The following is an 18,635-nucleotide window of genomic DNA, read 5'->3' on the forward strand; positions in this document are numbered from 1 at the left end:
GCTCATCAAGGACCAAAGTGATCTTCGGTTTACTCTTAAAAAGCAGGAGACGCTTTTGTGCATTTCTCGATCCTATAACGCGAAAAACGTATAGTACAGTCATTAAAAACTCGTTAATCTCCAACGAGAGTTTTGCTATTTAAAACGCTTGAAAAAATTGCAAAGACACAGCGACAACTCACACTGGCGAAATGAGCGCAAAGAAAGAAATCTCGAAGGGCACAAAAATCGACAGAGAGTGGGTTAGCAATGGCACAATTCAGCCACCTTCGCCTTCCGCGCGCAGCACCTTGGGCGCGCCTCGCCCTTATCATTTTGGCTGTGCCAAACCAGTTCCTCGGCCTGGCGAGAGTCCGCCACACCAGTCACCCGACGCAGCTGCAGTAGCCGTATCTTCGGCGAATACGTCTGCACCGCGACATTCGATACCCGGTCATTTTTGCGCACTTGCCAGTCACACCGCGTGGCCATTTACACTGCGATACGCACCTGATCCAGTCGCCGCGCTGGGTTACGTTGCTCGCAAGACTTGTACCCGGCCAAACCCTATTTCGTTGTTCTATCGGGTGTTTCCATTACCGAAGCGCGAGAAATATCCAGATTGTCTCGGTGCATTTTACAAAAAAAGATAATCGTCATCGATGGGCATTAATAGTCCCGTAAATCGCGTAAACTTTGAAGCGACGTTGCAGCTTGCACATAGTCAAGGAAGTTTTGCACTTTCGAGTTGCACCGAGTGCAATTATTACTGACGCACAACAGCCGACACGCAGGCGCGCTCGCTACGTGTCCCGCAGAGGCTATACGTTTAAAATTAGCTAAAAGTCTGTCGAGCTCTCGGCGGCGACAAAAAGGAAAAGATCGCGGTCGTCAGATTGCATCTACCCCGCGTATAAGCATTGTTTCCCTCGTGCGCCTTATCGATACGGCAGATCTCGAGGATTTTCACGGCCGTGAGGCCGCCTGCGATCGCCAATAGAAGAAGACGACGTCGTCGTCGTCGTCGTCCACCTACGTGGCTATATAATGCAGCTTTGGTTATACATCCTTTCTCTTTCTCTGTCCTATGAGGACGAGTTAAAGACGGCGGCGGCGATGTTGCAAACCGGTTTGCTTCCCCAGAGAGGAGAAGTGCGCCCTCGCGTTTTTCCGTGCGCCGACTGCTGCAAAGCCATCTATGCCCAAGCTTGTGTATACACACACACACACACACACACACACATAGAATATCTGCGAGCGGATCCCTAATTCTTTGCGAAAGAGAGATAGAGAAAGAGCGAGAGAGAGAGAGAGAGAGAGAGAGAGAGAGCGAACAGAAGTTTGACTGTATAGAGGTGGGATCGATGACAATTGAGCCCTTGACATTGATATTTCTGCGAGACCGTGCTTCAACTTTTGCGAGGCTTCTTTTTTCTCTACTCCGTCTCTCGGAGATCTTACGGAGATGCGGACTTTGAACGGCGATGCTTACATTCGTTTTAATGTCCGGTAGTACGTCTGATATTATCCTATTCACACGAGAATTTGTTAATGTTGTATAATTTTCACGCTTTAAAAATGATTTTAAAGTTGATTGCCGTAGTACATTTTTATGAATTGTGAATGTATTGAGGCGCGGGACCTACATTTTAGCCGGTAAATATTCAATTGACGGAGAAAATTTACCTTCGCGTTTCTCCAATGATTTGCTTAAATTTGACACCGCAAGTGCTCGAAACAATCATTATACGTATACGCGTTGCAACGTAGATTACGACCAATAATTTTCGGAGTATTCTGCATAGTTGTCTGCCCATAAAAAAATCTTTTAATCCGACGACAATGTCCAACAGTCAGCTTGGTGATGACGCATGATCACAGTTTATTTTTGTTGTAAACATGAAAGTGAATGACAATATGATTGAACATTTAAAATGTTTACGAGTAATTCGCAGACTGCTCTAATTCTATAATTTAGGTAAGCAAAAAGCTTTCTCCATTCATTGTTGATTTATGGAAGTGTACGTAATGATAAAAATTTAAGGTTTTCATCACTTACATTGTATCGTCAACGCTATAGCGATTTAAAATATTGTTCACGATTAAATGTGATATGTTGTGCCGAAAATAAATTAATTAATAAACAATCTTTCTCTGGAAAAGAATTTAGCTTGGTTCAAGAATATTTTCACTTGCAACAACGAAAATCCTTTTCAGATCAATCTTCTAAACAAAGTTTTATTGTTACTACAATTATCGAAATATATATGGATAATATTTGCATTAGAACGATTTATCGAGCTCTGTAACAATATCAGAAAAGAAAAACTAAGTGAGATTATAAAACTTCATATTAAGCCTTACAAAATATAATTTTAAGCTTTAAGCTCACAGACTCAATACCTCTATTCATAAGAAACTCGTTGGCATCGCAATTACAGAGTTGATAAAAAGGTAAAAAACAGCGAGTGATAAAATTTCCACGCAGAGAGAGAACGAATGAAAAAGAAGAGAGAAAGAGAAAGAGCGAGAGAGAGAGAGGAGAGTCAGAGAGTAACCAACTAAAGGTATGTTATTCCCTGGCAAACAAGCGAAGAAATCGCTTGAAGCACATAAGCCTTTTTCTCTCCCCGCGAACTCGGCTGCGTGTAATCGCTCACGCATGTATGCACACCACACACACACACACACACACACAAACAGACACCCGTAGAGAGGAGATACTAGGTTGTTGCATTCCAAGTCTGCATATAGTGGTTCGGCGTGCAACCGCGCACGCGCGCACACACACATACACACAGAGCGAGCAAAGGGAATCGACGAAGGAAAAGGCAGCCTCGCCGCGAGTAAAAAGTTATTACCTTGGCCTTGCCTTGCCGCCGTGGCGCGTCGTTGCAAACTCTTGCTGCCGCGGCTGCAGCGGAGAGAGCAAGAGAGCAAGGCAACATCGCATCAGCTGATGCATTCTCTATGGGAATTCACTTTCTGCGGCAGTGCGCGCCAGAGCCAGCGAGATCGGTCGGAGCGATGCTATTCCCCATACCCATTTTCGCTGCGAAATTCCTTCGCCGTCGGGCTTTTCATGCGGCCAACTCGCGCGCGGATAAGGTACGTCATCCGATGGCCGAGCGCCGCGCCAAGACCAGCCGCGGCATTACTCTTTCTTTGGCCTCTGCGCTCGATCTCGTCGCCGTGATTATAGCGAGGCTTGTTTTCGACTTGACCATTCAATTTATGAGATTTGGCTTCTATTTCTAGCCTTTTATCGATCCACGCCAGACAACGTTAATTTACCTAGTGGTCGAGGAGGTCAGATGCAATTTAACTCGTCTCGTGTCATTCGTCGGCATATTGTTAGTCTGCCTCAACCATACGTTTATCACTGAAACTCAGTACCGAGCGCTTTTCCAAACTGGTCGTTACCGCTCGCGCCTTAAAATATCCAACTCGCTTTCGAGCATCATAAGCGAAAGGATTTAAAAATGATTGCGGTTGTTGGCTTTACGTAACTATTGCATTTATGAAAAGCCATTTTTCGCAGGCTGCTCGCCCACTACGTAGCTGGCTTCAATTTGACATCGTTATGGCATTTTGGAATGATACAGGGCGACGCGGAGAGAATGAAAATGCGTCCGAATACAATCGCGGGACGTACGAGAGAAAAAATGATTGACAGAGCGCAGCCACTCGCTCGCTCGAGATTCCTGCCGTTGGAATTTATTAGATCCCCATTCCCCTTTTTTTTCGCTGTCTTCCTCTGCACGCAGACTTATGCCTCGTTTGGTCTTTTTGCCGGCTCGCGTATAGACGCGAACGCAATTGCGACTCTCGATTTAAAAAGACGAGCGCAGCGGCACTCGTTAATTATATCAGCGCAACTAGATACGACGATGGAAAAAGAACAATACGATTTAATTTGAAGTATAAGTTGCATTTCTGATTGCGCGCGTGCCGATGAGTTTTATTGCTTTTATTATTGTCGCGTGTGTGGTGATTTTCTTGTCTGGATGAGAACTAGTTTTTGCGGGCGGTGTTCTCCGCAGTAAGTTGATTTTCTGTTGAATCATTAACAGGTCGGACGAGTAAAGTGTGCACGAAAAAAGCCTCGCGTACTTTTCGTGAACGAACAGTGGGTTCGCTTTGTGCGAATGTCGGTAGTATAGGTAAGACCATAGAAGGGTGCCAAAACAGCGGCGGGACAGCAAGCGGACCAGTGGCACAGCAGCCTTTCCATTATAGGAAGATCGCTCATTTCGCATCGATAATTAACGAAAAAAACATACAGTATGAAATTCCGGCGGCGTTTTAGATAGAAGAAAACGCCCTGAAAGCAGGCAATCTTCACAGTTCGTCATCGGCGCGGCTAGAACCGAGCGACAAAGATACAGTCACGGCAATGGCAGGCGGCATCGTCGATCCTTAGCGCAGCCGACAAAAACAGAAAAATATATACAAAGAAAGAGATCAGAGTTTACAAGGGCCCGGCAGACCTGCCGTTACTATCGTCGAGAGAGACAGCGAGACAAGGAAAAAGAATAGCCAACGTCCCTTTATCACTAATTATCCAAGCCGAGATGGCGTTCCCTAAGAAAGAGAGAGAGAGAGAGAGAGAGACTGGACGAACTGGATTCTCTGTTTTCTTCGCCTACTTCGGACGCGAGACGCTCGCTCTGCCGCACAAGAGTAATCTACGACGAGAATATCGTATAAAGAATGAGCGCGCGCCAGAGCTTGGGGATGTTTTATTGAACGTTTCGCGTTTCCAAGTAAAAACCTATGACGTCTGTTGGGAAATTCAATCGCAAGAAATCAACGAACGTGTTCTGCTACAAAAGTCGTCCGGTATTTATGGAGATTGTCGCTTGTCGTGAGCAGCCCCCGACGCGCCTGATAAAATCAGATATTGTCATTGGCAAAAACAAAAGTCGTTCGAATGGAAAGCGTTGCGATTGCTATTGGTGACGTCAACATGTTGCTTTCTACAAAAGCGTCGAAAAGCTTGACCAAGCTGAAACAATGCACTTGGAACTGCCGACGCGATCGAATCGAAAACGCCTTCTCGAACCTTTCCAAAATCGCGTCTCGCGCGGATCCTATCAAAAAATTATACATGCTCGGGAAACAGAGTCTCGCCTCGTGTGACTGTCCAGCCGCGCCTCGCTCCGGCGCAAACCCCACGTTGAGATTGACTGCCAAATCCAAAAAACAAGAGTTAAAACTTTCAAGATCGCGAAGATTTTAATGCTGCGCCAAATTGCAGATAACCCACGGCAAAGGCAGCGAATAAATATGTATTTTACGATAATAAATAAACTAAGAGCATAATTAGACGAGCCGCGGAGAGTCACGTCGGAACTTGATGACACGAAGTAGTGATGCCAACGTAAAATTGGAAGTGGCATAAACTGTAGTTCGGAGTAGCTCGGTATGTCCGTCCGGTTGCGGCAGCTTGCAAATCCAGAGTAGCGACAAGTGTGCTCCGACGATAATCCAATTGCCGTGGACGCAACGGGAAAATCATCGCTGTGAAAAACGAAGCACAGGCCGGCACCAGCGCTACCAACTCTGCATAGATAAGAGCACACGTATATTTCCCGTGGCGAGCGCGGAGGCAAGCGCGCGCGCGCGCGAGAGAGAGAGAGAGAGAGAGCTTTGTGTTCTGCAGTAGAGCGAGCAACGCGGCGTGGTGGCCGTTGAGCGGCGCGTACTCGCACAGGTGCGCCTCGCTAGCGCAATTTATCGAGGACGTTCCCCCTTGGTAAAGTCGGCACGGGGCTCGCGCGTATGTAGTCTCCCCGCGCGCCACCTCGCCTCGCCGAGGCACTTGTGTTTTGCGGCCAGAAGCAGTAGCAGCAGCAGCGAGCAACGTGCGCCGCCTCCTGGCGTATATATAACATATAGGGGACAGTCTCTCACCTGTTGTCGATTCGCGAGGCTGCCACTGCGGCTCCTGCCGCCGTTGCCCGCTTCCCTTCGACGATTTTCAACGCCCAACCTACTGGCCCCCTTATTTCTCTTTTTTTTTACTTTTTCGCTTCGTTTCCTTTTGCCATTCGGCTGCTCGCGACGCTCCGTCCTGGACTCTACATCGACGGACTTGGTTCTTAGCAGGTAAGCCTATGCGTCTGCCTTTCTTCTGTCTATTTCGAGTGTGTTCGAGGTAACGTTTAAGCTTGAAGTCGATCGATTAATTAGCAATTTTTTTTATATTTCAATCGTCAAATATTCAACGGGATGTCATGGCTGTCTTAGCATACACTGTAGCGAAAAATATAATCAGTTTACATTGGGACTTTACTTTAACAGCAATGATTTTGGTTTCTAAGCTTTCACGACTTAAATCTGCAGTGCTATTGAATAAACATCCAATTGAAGATTTATAGACTGTTTTCGGGGCCTCGACAATCGAGAATAAATTGAAGAACCGGGGTTGAAGCTTTCTTTTCGGCGAAATACCACGCAAAGCTCGACGAAAAGGGCCTTTTCTCGTTCCTGTTGTTTCGCAACAAGTCGTAGCCGTCATGGCTGGATCGGTACGGTGTGTATAGCGCGGCGAGAGCAGCTTTTTCACCCATGGTCGGCGCTCGCGCGGGTGAAAATTACGGCGAAGGCCGAAGTCGGCGCGCTGCCGCTGAGACGCGCGCTTACGTGGGGGAGAGAAACTAGGAGAGGAAACCGCGCGAGACAGAGACGGAGAGGCGCGCAGAACTCCGTTGAAAAGAACGCGGCACCGCCGAAGGGAGCGTGCGAAATTTTCGTACGTATAGTGCTCATTTTTTTCTTTTTTTTTTCGCTTTCTTTTTTTCTTTTTTTTTTCCCCCTTGTCGCTCTTTTCGTGTCTCACTTTTACTCGATGCTCGACGCACTCGTTTCTCTCTCCTCTGTTCACTATATTTTGCATGATTTTGTTTCTTATACGTACCTTTCCACAGAGCTGCAGCTTCGGCTTCAGAGATACTTGCCTTTTCCACTATCAATATCTGGCTCATTTCTTTTCACGAGATCGAGAGTCTCTCGGATGAATTTTCAATCAAGTTCGTTTTGATGGGAACTTGGTTTAAATATTTAGAGGGTTACTTTACACGCTCTTATGGGAACATTTTGCAAGTATAATTTCAAGTAATTACAAGCAAGGTCTGGAAGTAAAATTAGCTTTGTTCGGTGTAAGGTTAAAAATAATGATGGTTTGCAGGCACTTCCGTCTGAACAAGTCGACGAAATTTACATATACTTTCTCTGACTAATTTCACTAATACAACGTCAACTTGAAGAAATTAGTTAAGATTTTTCCAATGCTATCTTCACTGCTAACTTAAGGAATTGATTTGGTTTCTCTTAACTTATCGATCGCCAATCAGCATTCAATTTCCATGTGAAATTGTCCTTCCAAGGCCTCATCAATAAACATCCGTAATTTTAGGGGAGAGGGGCGCATCGCGTCGAACGTGCAAATTAGCTTTCGGCGGCGCGCGCTATCACATGATCGAGAAGCCGAGAGCCCGCCAAAACTTGTTCAAAAATCGTCGCTTGGGCAAAAAGAAGTAGGAAAAAGACACGAGCCGAGGGAATCGGAGGACGTTGGGGGGGGGGGGGGGGATAAATAAAAAGTAAGAAAAAAAGGGAAAAAAGTAGGGGAGGGAAGCCGACTAGACGCTTGGAGAATTCGTCGACGGTGTGCGCTTGCACACACACACACACACACACATATACGCGCGCGCGCGCACACGCACACGACGAGAAGCAAGCATCGCCCGCGCGAAACAATCACGTGATTTTACATGCGGCTCTTCTTCTTGCTCTTCCTCTGCTTCGCCATGCAGACTTTCACTTCTTCTGCTTCTGCTTCCTTCCTCCGCCGTGTACCTTCACTTTCTGACCTTCGCTGCTACGCTGAAGGAGCACGAGAAGTTTTCACCACTTGGACTTCAAGGTGACGATTCCAACTGTATATTCTCCGTCGGATAAAAAGTCACATTACGGCCGATTTCTCGTGCTCAACGTCGAAGCTTACGCGGAGCAACGTTTAACTTTTGCCGAAGCAGAGCATGTTATACCGAGTCAAGGCATGACCTTGTCGAGAGAGCGAGAGAAAGAGAGAGAAAGAGAGAGAGAGAGCACTAATCTTATAATCTCAATTGCCGGCCGGCGTGCATGCATTTATTTGCGCGTGCGCGCGTGTCTGTATGGAATTCATACATAATAGATTACAGCTACATTCCGTATTTCGCAGACGACTTGCGTTTTGAGAGATAGAGAGCCCGTTCAAGGCTGACAGAGAGATTTTGCAATTCCCCGATTGAAATACATTTCGGAACGCTTAGATATCGGCCTACCGAGTTAGTCTTCGTTAAGATCTCCCTCGCGATATACAATGTCGCGTCTGCGCGAGAGGCACGCGTCGACTCCCAAGTCGCTCGGCGACGACGAACTGGCCGCCGAAAATCCAGAACAATTTCGGAAATAGCTGGCGAAGGTAAGAGCAGAGCTGCGCGCAAAGAGGCGAGCGGCTGGGCGGATAGGCGGTTGTGCAATTTTCTGATATGGAGCAGCAGCGGCGAGAGAAGCTCGGCCGAGAGGGCGCGCGAGCGAGCAGGCGAAAGAGAGGAACGAAGCGACTCGGAGAAACAAGAAACATACGGAGCCGTTTCTGCGCGAAGAGAGAGGGAGCGAGAGAGTATGCATAGCCCATCAGTTTGTCTCTTTACCCATTATTCTCCTCTCTCTCTCTCTCTCTCTCTCTCTCTCTCTCTCTCTCTCTCTCTCTCTCTCTCTCTCTCTCTCTCTCTCTCTCTCTCTCTCTCTCTGCTTCGTGCGGGGCAGCGCTGGCGGCAGCAGTTACTCCGCGCCGCGATCCTTGGCCGAGGAAGCCGCCGCTCGGCTGCTCTCACTCGTCGCCCGGCGTCCTTCCCTCGCGCTACCATACATCCGCTCCACTCGCAGCACCGACGCTCGCTTTTCCCGCGACGCGAGAGCTTTTTCGAATTTTTTCCCGCGCAGCTTTTCCCCTACCCGCCCCGCTGTCCGCTTCGGCTGGCACGCCGCGTGCGCAACGAAAGAAAACGAGAAAAGAGGAAAACGCCGATTTTTCCTAAGCACGGCGAGGCAGACTGTATGCCGCGCGTAGACTTTTAGTTTCGCACACGTGTGACCTTGAGAGCCAGTTTCGGTGAGCCTTCAAAGTGTGAGTGGGTTTGTGATAGAAATGTTTCGCATGGCGGTAAGTGATTGGATATATATACTACTCTTTCTCTTTCTCTCTCACTCTCTCTCTCTCCCTCTTTCTCTTGACGTCTTCTGTGTGTCTGTCTGGCCGTTCGTCTCTCACGCTTCGTACTTTTCTTCAATTATATCCGTGGTTCAATACAGTTCTTTGTTTTACTTGACATTTCTTGCTTTCCGCTGGCCGACATGAACTTTCTGTTCGATCATTAGTTTTGCGTTGCTGAGCGGTGTAAACTTACTTTGGATTCTGTACCTTTCATTGGTTTAGCGATAATATTCCGAGATTATTGTATTCCTGCTGCCAATGATTTCCTCTCTTTTAGTTATTTTTCTTTTTAGTTATAATTCGATAAAACGAGAAACAAGGGGGAAAAAAGACAAAGAACGAGATAAATATATCATTCATGGGATCATTCTGCTATTTTAAGAACACGTCACTTCCGAATTTTTCAACCTTGATTTTGAGAGCACTTTCTTGCTCTCTCCAACTGGTCCGACGCGAACTCTTTGCATTTCCGAAATACTTACATCAGAGCGAATCATACGAAAATATAACTTTGCATTTCGGATTTGAACGCGTAAATAAATTCAACTAATTCACTCGCTGCACATTTCTCTTTTCTGCTAATAAAAATAAAAGATAAAAGCTGCCTGACGCATATGCACGCTTCCTTTGGAAATTACAAAATATGTAAGCATTCAAATATTTCCAACGTTCAATGCAACACGATCTTAAAGAGAAGCAATCGACTCGCAATTACATTAATTACACGTAACTAACAGTCACAGCACAAGTGTAAAAGTTATATTTCCGTCATTGCACATTTGCAGTGATCGTTCCGCGTCGCGGCGTGTTGCAAAAAACTGTAAAAGCAAGGAAAAATCGCTGCCGTTCGAGTTAATCGCGGGTAATTATACGAATGAAAGCTCGAGGAAAAGAAAAAAAAAATGAAATAAAATAAATGGCCGGCGGTAAAAACAAACTGAAAAATCTCGCGCGTAAGCGATTCTCGAGACGCGCGCACGTCACACGCGCGCGCGCGCGAAACTCGAAATATATCCGAGGCGTATTGCAAGGCAAGCGTGCGCGCAGCAAGCCGCACTGCCGACTGCGAAAAGAAAGCGAAAGCGCAGCACAATAAAACAGCGCCATCCTTCGTTTCGTTGCAAGCGAGCGAGCGAACGAGCGCGTAAGAATGCATCGTTTTTTTTTTTTTTTCTTTTCTTTTCTTCTTTTTCTTTTTTCTTCTGCGAGCGAGCGCGCGCAGGTCTGAAAAAGGCGAGTATCGAGAATTGCATTGTGCATGATCGTATTAAGCTACAGTTCGCGTATAAGTATTCGTCTGCTGGCGAATTGTGGAGCGAAACTCGTTTTCTGCGTGCGAAAGAGAAAGACAGTGAACATATACCTGCCGCATTCACACACACGCACGCACACGCGCGCGTGCGCGCGCGCGTAGGCCAGACGCAGACTCCGGTCAAGGTCGTACGTCGCTTGTACTCTTTTTTCGTGGCTGGCTGGCTGGCTGGCTGGCTGGCTGGCTGGCTGACTGGCTTTCCTATACCCGGTGTTCCCTGCAGTAATGTGTGCCAGAATAAGGGCCTGCGTGACGTCCGCCAGGCCTCGGTTATCTTTGCGGACGACACACGCCTTTAGGTTTTTTGCTTTGCTCTCTCTCTCTCTCACTCTCCCACGTCGTTAAATTTTATGCACCTCTTTTTTCATACTCTTGCTCGATTCATTTTTGAATAATTGCTCGTACATGGCTATTGTGCATGTATACTGTGTGAAAAGTTCTTAGTACTCTGTAGCAGGGAGGTGCAATTAAATTCATTAAGAAGCTCAAATCCAACGAGGCGTGGAGTTATTTAGACTGCAGTTAATTGCAGATCATACGTCTTATTATTCGAAAAAAAAAAAAAAAAAAAAAAAGGCAGATTTTTCGTTTGCAAAATCATTGACAACGCGATTATATCCTCTAAGCGTACATCGGCAATTCCAAGTAAAAGTCTTTATTTATTCTGCAGACAGAAAACAAAAACAAAACGAAAAAATAAACGAGGCATCAAGAGGAGCGGCACTTGGCAACAAGTGATTTCGAGCGATTCAACTGAGTCCAACGAGCAGAACGGAAAAGTATATACGAAAGCAGGGGAAAAGAGAGAGAAAGAGAGGCAGAACACGACTACTGCAAATATCACTGGAGTGCATCGCAAGCTGCCAGTGTGCATTAACACACCGCTCGCTCCAGCGGACATCGACGTTAATTTTGTTAACGAATGTATTTATACTTTACTTTGTGGCGATATACACAATTTTTTCTATTTTTTAATAAAATCTGAATACTTATTGCAATATTTCAGACTTAGATCGAAAATGACTTCGTGACGTATCAAAGTCTGGTAACTCCACCACCGTTGGCGTTTTCAATTAAGTGCCAATGGGGTACGAGTTTCCTTCCGTTGATATGTTATCCAGCGAAAATTACAAAGTACTGCAATTCTTGAGGAAAACGAAGACAAAAGAACATTCTTGAAGCTTACATTACCCGGTTACGTTACATTACTTTGAGTAATATGAATCTAATGGCACTGAGCAGTTTCAATTCCGGATCAACAAAGCTTCCAAACTCGAGCCTAATTTATCTTTTTATATTTAATTATACTGTAAATTATTGTCATTTATACTTTTTATATTGATAATTCATATAAATGTAATGTTAATAGGTCTTCTGTTAAGTTGTAATACTGAAATATTGTAACTGCAGAATTGGAAATCAATATAGAATTTGTACATGCAAAAGCTTACAGACGGATTTTAGAAAAACTTACGTTCAAAAGTCAACAATTTCTAGATCGTGTCGATTTTGGGAGTTTAAAACTATTAGGTACCTTGTTAATTATAAGATTTGTATAATTTTACCTTTGCATGCGGCTGGATAAAAAATATTATATTGAAAAAATTAACGAAATTGTAGAATTACAAACAAATTTTTATTTTCTTTTTATATTGAGTGTTAAAGTAGCGATTTTTTTGAAACTTGAAAAGAATGATCTCAGGTAACCCATAAAGTATAAAAAAAGAACTCAATAATAAATTATAGATGTACGTAGTTAAGAAATTATATTTACAACTTTTCTTGACTCCTATTACGAATAGTTTGGGAATATAAAATTGATTGAAATACAAAGCTTTAATTTGACCTTGTACAAGAGAAAAAAAACGATTTTTACTCAGATTGAAGATCATCATAGAAATATAGTATTTTATAAAAATTTATAAAAATTCTGCCAACTACATTGGCGGTGTAGTTCCTTGAAGAGCGAAATTAACTATTAGTAGTTAGTAAACAATTCATTGTAAGAATAATCAATATATTGTTATACACACGCTCACACACATTCATAATTATAAATAACACTACTCAAATTATATTTTTATTAATGTAAACGCACAGGTTAATCAAAACGTGATTTTCTGTCTCAATGTGACAAACAAATGTCTCAAAAAAACAAATAGAACGAATCAACCAATTGCCTAGCAACGCTTCTTTTCTTTTTCGCGTTTGAAATCGATAGGTCGATTCATCACATTATTCCTCTTTTTATATTATCGTCCTGACAATCTGAAAAACAAGGAAGATCGTTATCTTCAAGCGAGTTGATCCCTCCTCAATCAGAGTCAAAAGACCCGTCTCTTGAATTGATTCATCTTGAACTTATATTGAAAAACTTTGAAATCATATTGAAATCTATTTCTTGATCGGGTTGATCCCTGACTTATCCAGTCATAGGATCCATCTTTTAAAAATGTAGAATCATTAACTTAGGATATTATCGTGTTATCATTGGTAATCACCGTGGAGACCGATCGAATGTAATTAGATTCGTGGTTGAGGTTGCTTAGCGACGTATATACGAGGTATATAATAAGGTATAATGAGGTATATAATAAGGTTTTAGTGGATATAAGATTTGCATATACGAGAATGATCTGTGTTATAGTATAATTTAATTGCATATTAAGTAATTGATATTCATGTGTTCAAGTAGTAATAAAAGGGTTTCTTATCTTAAATTTCATATATTTATTTATTTGTATAAACATACATTATAAAGCTGGTTCGAGTGTAACGTAAGCGAATGGCTGTAAATCATAAATAATATATGCTACTATTGGCTGTGATATTAATTCTTATAAATATTCGTAAAGAACGAAAGGGCTGTGAGCACCATATTAACGTCAGGCAGATATGTCGGAGGACTGCCAGCACCATTTCAGCGTAAGCAGCGCTTGTGAGGTTGATAGCTCCATATCGGTTGTTCCCAGCGTAAAAATATTGCCGATTTTCAAATGAAAACCTAAAACTGTTGATGTTTGAAACGAATTTAAATAAGTAATTTTGTTGGTTATATGCGATGGATATTCAATAATTGTCAAGTAGTGGTTACGTTTATAGAAAACAAGCACTATTTGGTATTATGTGCATTGCCTACATTTGAAGTTGCTTATTTTTAAATGTAATAATTATACCTTATTGATACATATTGTAAGTTAACATAAATGAAACAGGTATAACATCATTTCATTTTAATGATAGTGATAAAGTCATTATTGGTACAGAATGAGAAAAATGTCTTTGAAGTCATTTTTGAAAGATGAAGAGACCAAAGATTATGTTAAGCAGCGAAATAAGTTATTGCATTTAGGAGGTATATAACTACAAGAAATTGCTTACAATATACCAGGAGCTGTAGTTGAGAGTAATAATGATAGCAAAGATTTTGACATTCTAGTAGACAAATTTTCTAACAATTTCTATCCCAAGCAAAATTTAACTTTTGTACGTCACAAATTTTGAAAAATTAAACCATATGTCCATAACAATATTCAGTCTTGTCCAGCAAAAGATCTAAAATGTAGAAAGAGTGGTTTCCAAGATCATTTTACCAAGTTCTGTAGGATACGGTATAATAAGATAAAATTGTTTGTGCAACAAGGAGAGGAACCAGATCAAAAACATGTCAAATTTAAAGACAAAGGATCCAATGTGAACTTTATTGATACTGATGATGCAACAGGTGGCAACAATTTACTCAATTTTGATTGTTTCAAAATAAGTAGTATTGAGTCACATAATTCCAATAACGCTTCAGATAAAGTAATAGAATATTTTGTGAGTGTGTAATTATATTTTCTCAAAATCCTAATGCGGACCATGAAGGAAATTCCAAAATGAATCTACTATCTGGTATGAGTGGATAGAAGGGACGGTACATGCCACACCTCAAGGAATACAAATCACAAATCGATTACTATTACATTGTCATCAGATCCAGTTTATTATATTTTACCTCGCATCGCCGCCTTGAATCAACCATCTCCAGTTCCTTAATTTAAATACGCGTCTTCTATCGGATTCCAAACATACATTTTATAATTCCAATTGCACGAGTCAACAAATTAATTTTATTTCCTACGCCGCTGATTTTCTCACCCCGCCTTTTTATTTATACAACGCGAGGGATGTAACATTCCAAAGAATCACCTCCTCACGAATATAAGAAAAACTCGCCCTTTCAAGTAACGTTAAACATAAATAATATAATCACCGTGACAGGGGAGATCTGGTAGGACTTGTACAATGGCTTCCCTTACGTGCTGGTGCGAATATATACTGGATGATGTCTTGATCGACGGGACCGCTCGTCGGATTCTCCAAGGCGGTCCGAGTCGGTTGAATCTCGGGAAACGTTCGCAACGCAACTCGTGGTCCCCCTCGTTGATGAAACAGCTTCCTGGCCACAGTATTGTACTCGGCACCGAGGTTGTGCACCAGAGAGTGTATCTCGGAAGAGCCGGAAAAAGTGCCGGATGCAGAGATGGTGCGTCCTCGTCAAGCGTCGATCGAATAATAAGGGCCGAGCCGTCGGCGAAAACGCGTATCCAGCACCAACGACGACGACCTCACGAACATCGCGCTCGATTGAACACGACGGTTCATGTATTTTCATTAATGTTCCTCATTGATTTGGGCTGTAAAGTTAATATTATTAGAGACAGAGATTATGATATTCATCTGAAAAATGATGCAGTAGTTTGGAATATTATTACATAACCAATAGAAATTCTCAAATTCTATGCATTGGCAAAATCGCTAGACATTAGTGTGAGATTTATTACTACAATTAGTTTGTGTAATAAGAAAGACGTTATTGCACCGTTTTATGTTGTGAAAAATGAAGATATTTCTATAGTTTGTAAAGACACAGTAAAACGATTAGGAATTTTGCGACTTGGATTGAATATTAATAAAGTACAAGTAAAAACAATAACCCTTTTTCCAAAAATTAATGATTTTGTATGTTTTTTTATTCAGTAACAATACTAAATAATTAACTGACCTAATTAATTAATTATCTAATTAATTATCTAATTAATTAATTAAATAATTAATAATTCTGACGTAAAACCTGTTCAACATCCGATGAGAAGAGTTCCAATTGTAGTTGAATCTTTAGTTGAAATTAAATTAAATGAAGCTTTACAACGTTGTTTTATAGAGAGAGTTACTGAACCAAGCGCATGGATATCACCTATCGTTATTACTTATAAATCGTCAGGCGGCATTCGAATCTGTATAGATATACGTAGACCAAATGAAACTATATTAAGAGAAAATTATCTTATACCTACGTTTGATTCATTTATGTCCAAATTGAGAAATGCTAAATATTTTTCACGGTTGAATTTAAAAGATGCATATTACCAATTAAAACTTCACGCTGATAGTCGTCCTATTACAAAGTTTATCACTCATAAAGGTATACATCGTTATTTGTGATTCTTAGAGTTATACTTTAGCTCCAGAAATTTTTCAAAAGATAATGGAACAAATTTTATCCTCTTGTAAGAATTGTTTGAATTTTTTGGATGATATGATAGGTTGTGGATCAATTGAACAAGAACATGATGAATGTTTGAAAATAGTTTTGTTGATACTAAAAAAAACAATGTGACTTTAAATGAAGTGAAATGTATTTTCAAGGTACGAGCAGTGAATTTTTTGGGCCATAAATTGTCAGACATAGGAACAGCAACTGGTTTTCTGCGAAAATTAATTAAAATTGATACAAAATTTGATTGGATGAAGAGCATGAGCAACATTTCATCAAACTTAAGGAGATCTACCGATACGTAACTAATCAAGCGCAAGTTTTGATGCATTTGACTCCGATAGTTTTTCGATTTGGCAATGTCGCGTAACTACGAGTATGTATATAGGTATATGTATTCAGCATAAACAATAAGTTTTTGAATGGCGCGCTCGTTCTAATCTCTTGCGATGTTGTCACATCATGTAAGTGAACGCTAGTTATCCGTAAGACATTATTTTCGTGTATATATTATTACGCTCATAAACTCCAAACTCTTTCTGTAAAGGATTAACGTTGTTCTATAGTTTATTATTTAATATGCTACGAAGTTTCAGCTGATTCTGAACCGTAAGTTAAATTTAATCTAGTTGAGAAAAAAATATACTATTAGCGTGTGCTAAGTGCATGGCAATCAAATTGCTTATAAAATTTTATTTAGGCTCCAAAAGTTCATAAAAATTTAACCGAGCCATTAGTACACAAAAATCTATTGGCTAGTTCCATCTCAAATGTTTCTGAACCGTCAATCATTTACCAGTACTCCCTTAAGAAATGTTTAGCTAGTCTGGCAACTTTGGCATATTTTGATCCAGCAAAGCTTACAAGACTTGTTGGTGATGCTAGTCCAGAAGCTCTTGGGTCTGTCTTGTTACAGTTTGACGAACAATCTGATCCAAGAGTAATTTCATTTGTTAGCAAGAGCTTGTCAGATATTGAACGGTGATATTCGCAATGATGATTTTCTTTTTGTGTTTTGTACTTTTTTGAATGCCGAAAACGATATCATTGATTTTCTTCATGACCTTATAGGATCCTTCTCAATCACCTTGAAATTTTGGTGTTTTACTTTTGACTCATCGAGGATTGTAGAATCAAACTTTCTGATTGTTCCGAAAATTAGCGTGCCGATCTTTGCAGTCGAAATATTTCTTTGTTCATAGGGATAACATCTTGATGTTTTGTCTGGCTAAGTGAGGTATTTTGTTAAGTGTTGTCTTCTGTCTGTGGGTGTACGTACTTTCGAGAATCCATTGGTTCAATAGTTGCAGGAGGAGCTCCGCGCAATAAATCAAGTGGAAGTGGTAAATTGTTACCAGTCGTCACCTCGGCTAAAGTGACTGCTGTTGTCGAGTCTATCGAGGATCTATAAGTGAAAAGGCACAGTGGAACCCAACGATCCTATTCTTTTTAGTTGTCTGATACGTATTTGGACAAGTAATTGAGTATTGTCTGATTTTATTTTCTACTTATATACATTTAACTATGGGTGTAATGGTATTGTTCTAGTTTCGTTAATACCTAACAACAGCCATAGTTCCTTGACTAACTTATCATTAAAATTACGTCCCTATCAGTATGATATATCAGTTCCTTCTAGAGAAACTATATATCTGCACATAATTTCAGGAAAAAATATTTCAGCAACAGTCTTTATCCTTATAATAGAAAGTAGGAAAGCTTCGATCCATTTAGTAAGGCAATCTGTTATTACGAGGAGGTATTTATTTCCCAAAGAAGAATTTAGAAAAGGGCCTAAAATATTCATTTGGATCACTCTTTCAAAAGGTTATCCTTTGTAGATTGTCATTGTAGGTCTTCATCGGACCTTTATCTGAAAGTTCCTTTCTTGTTACATATTTCGGACAAGACCTATACCAATTCTCAGCATCTTTCTTACAAGAAATCCAATAGAATCTTTTACGTACTTTTATAGTGTTATTAACGCTAAAATGGCCACCAAAAGGAGAATCATGAGTTTCTTCCAAAATAGACAATATGTACAACAACTAATCACTAACACTTTTATATATATTCATCTTCAGAAGAAATATCCTGCCACAACAACTTAACCCTCTTCTTTTCACTATTTAAGACAATTTGAATGACGTTATCCTTACGTTATCGATTTCGCCAAATTTCATGAAATGTTTCCTCGAATAGAACGCGCCCTATATAATCTTCAACAGTATATCTTAATTCTAGATTAAAGCAGTATATACAAGTAGAATTATTACAAGGCTGTCTAGAAAGTCACTCTGTATTAACATGTAAAATACTTTTACGGTGCAGAATTTTTAAATCATACTGATCAATTTTTTTATCCATGTACGAATTGACCATCCGTATTCTTAAAAGAAAAGAGTCATGTTAATGGCGAATGATCAATACGTATGAAGACAGGCCTACAACATAAGTAGTGATGGAAATGTCTAATCGCATCTACTATTGCAAACAATTTACGTCGAGTAATACAATTGTTCCTTTTAATTTTTGTT

Source organism: Phymastichus coffea, unplaced genomic scaffold, assembly GCF_024137745.1.
Source record: "Phymastichus coffea isolate CEN01 unplaced genomic scaffold, Cenicafe_Pcof_1.1 PCOF00112, whole genome shotgun sequence".
NCBI lineage: Eukaryota > Metazoa > Arthropoda > Insecta > Hymenoptera > Eulophidae > Phymastichus > Phymastichus coffea.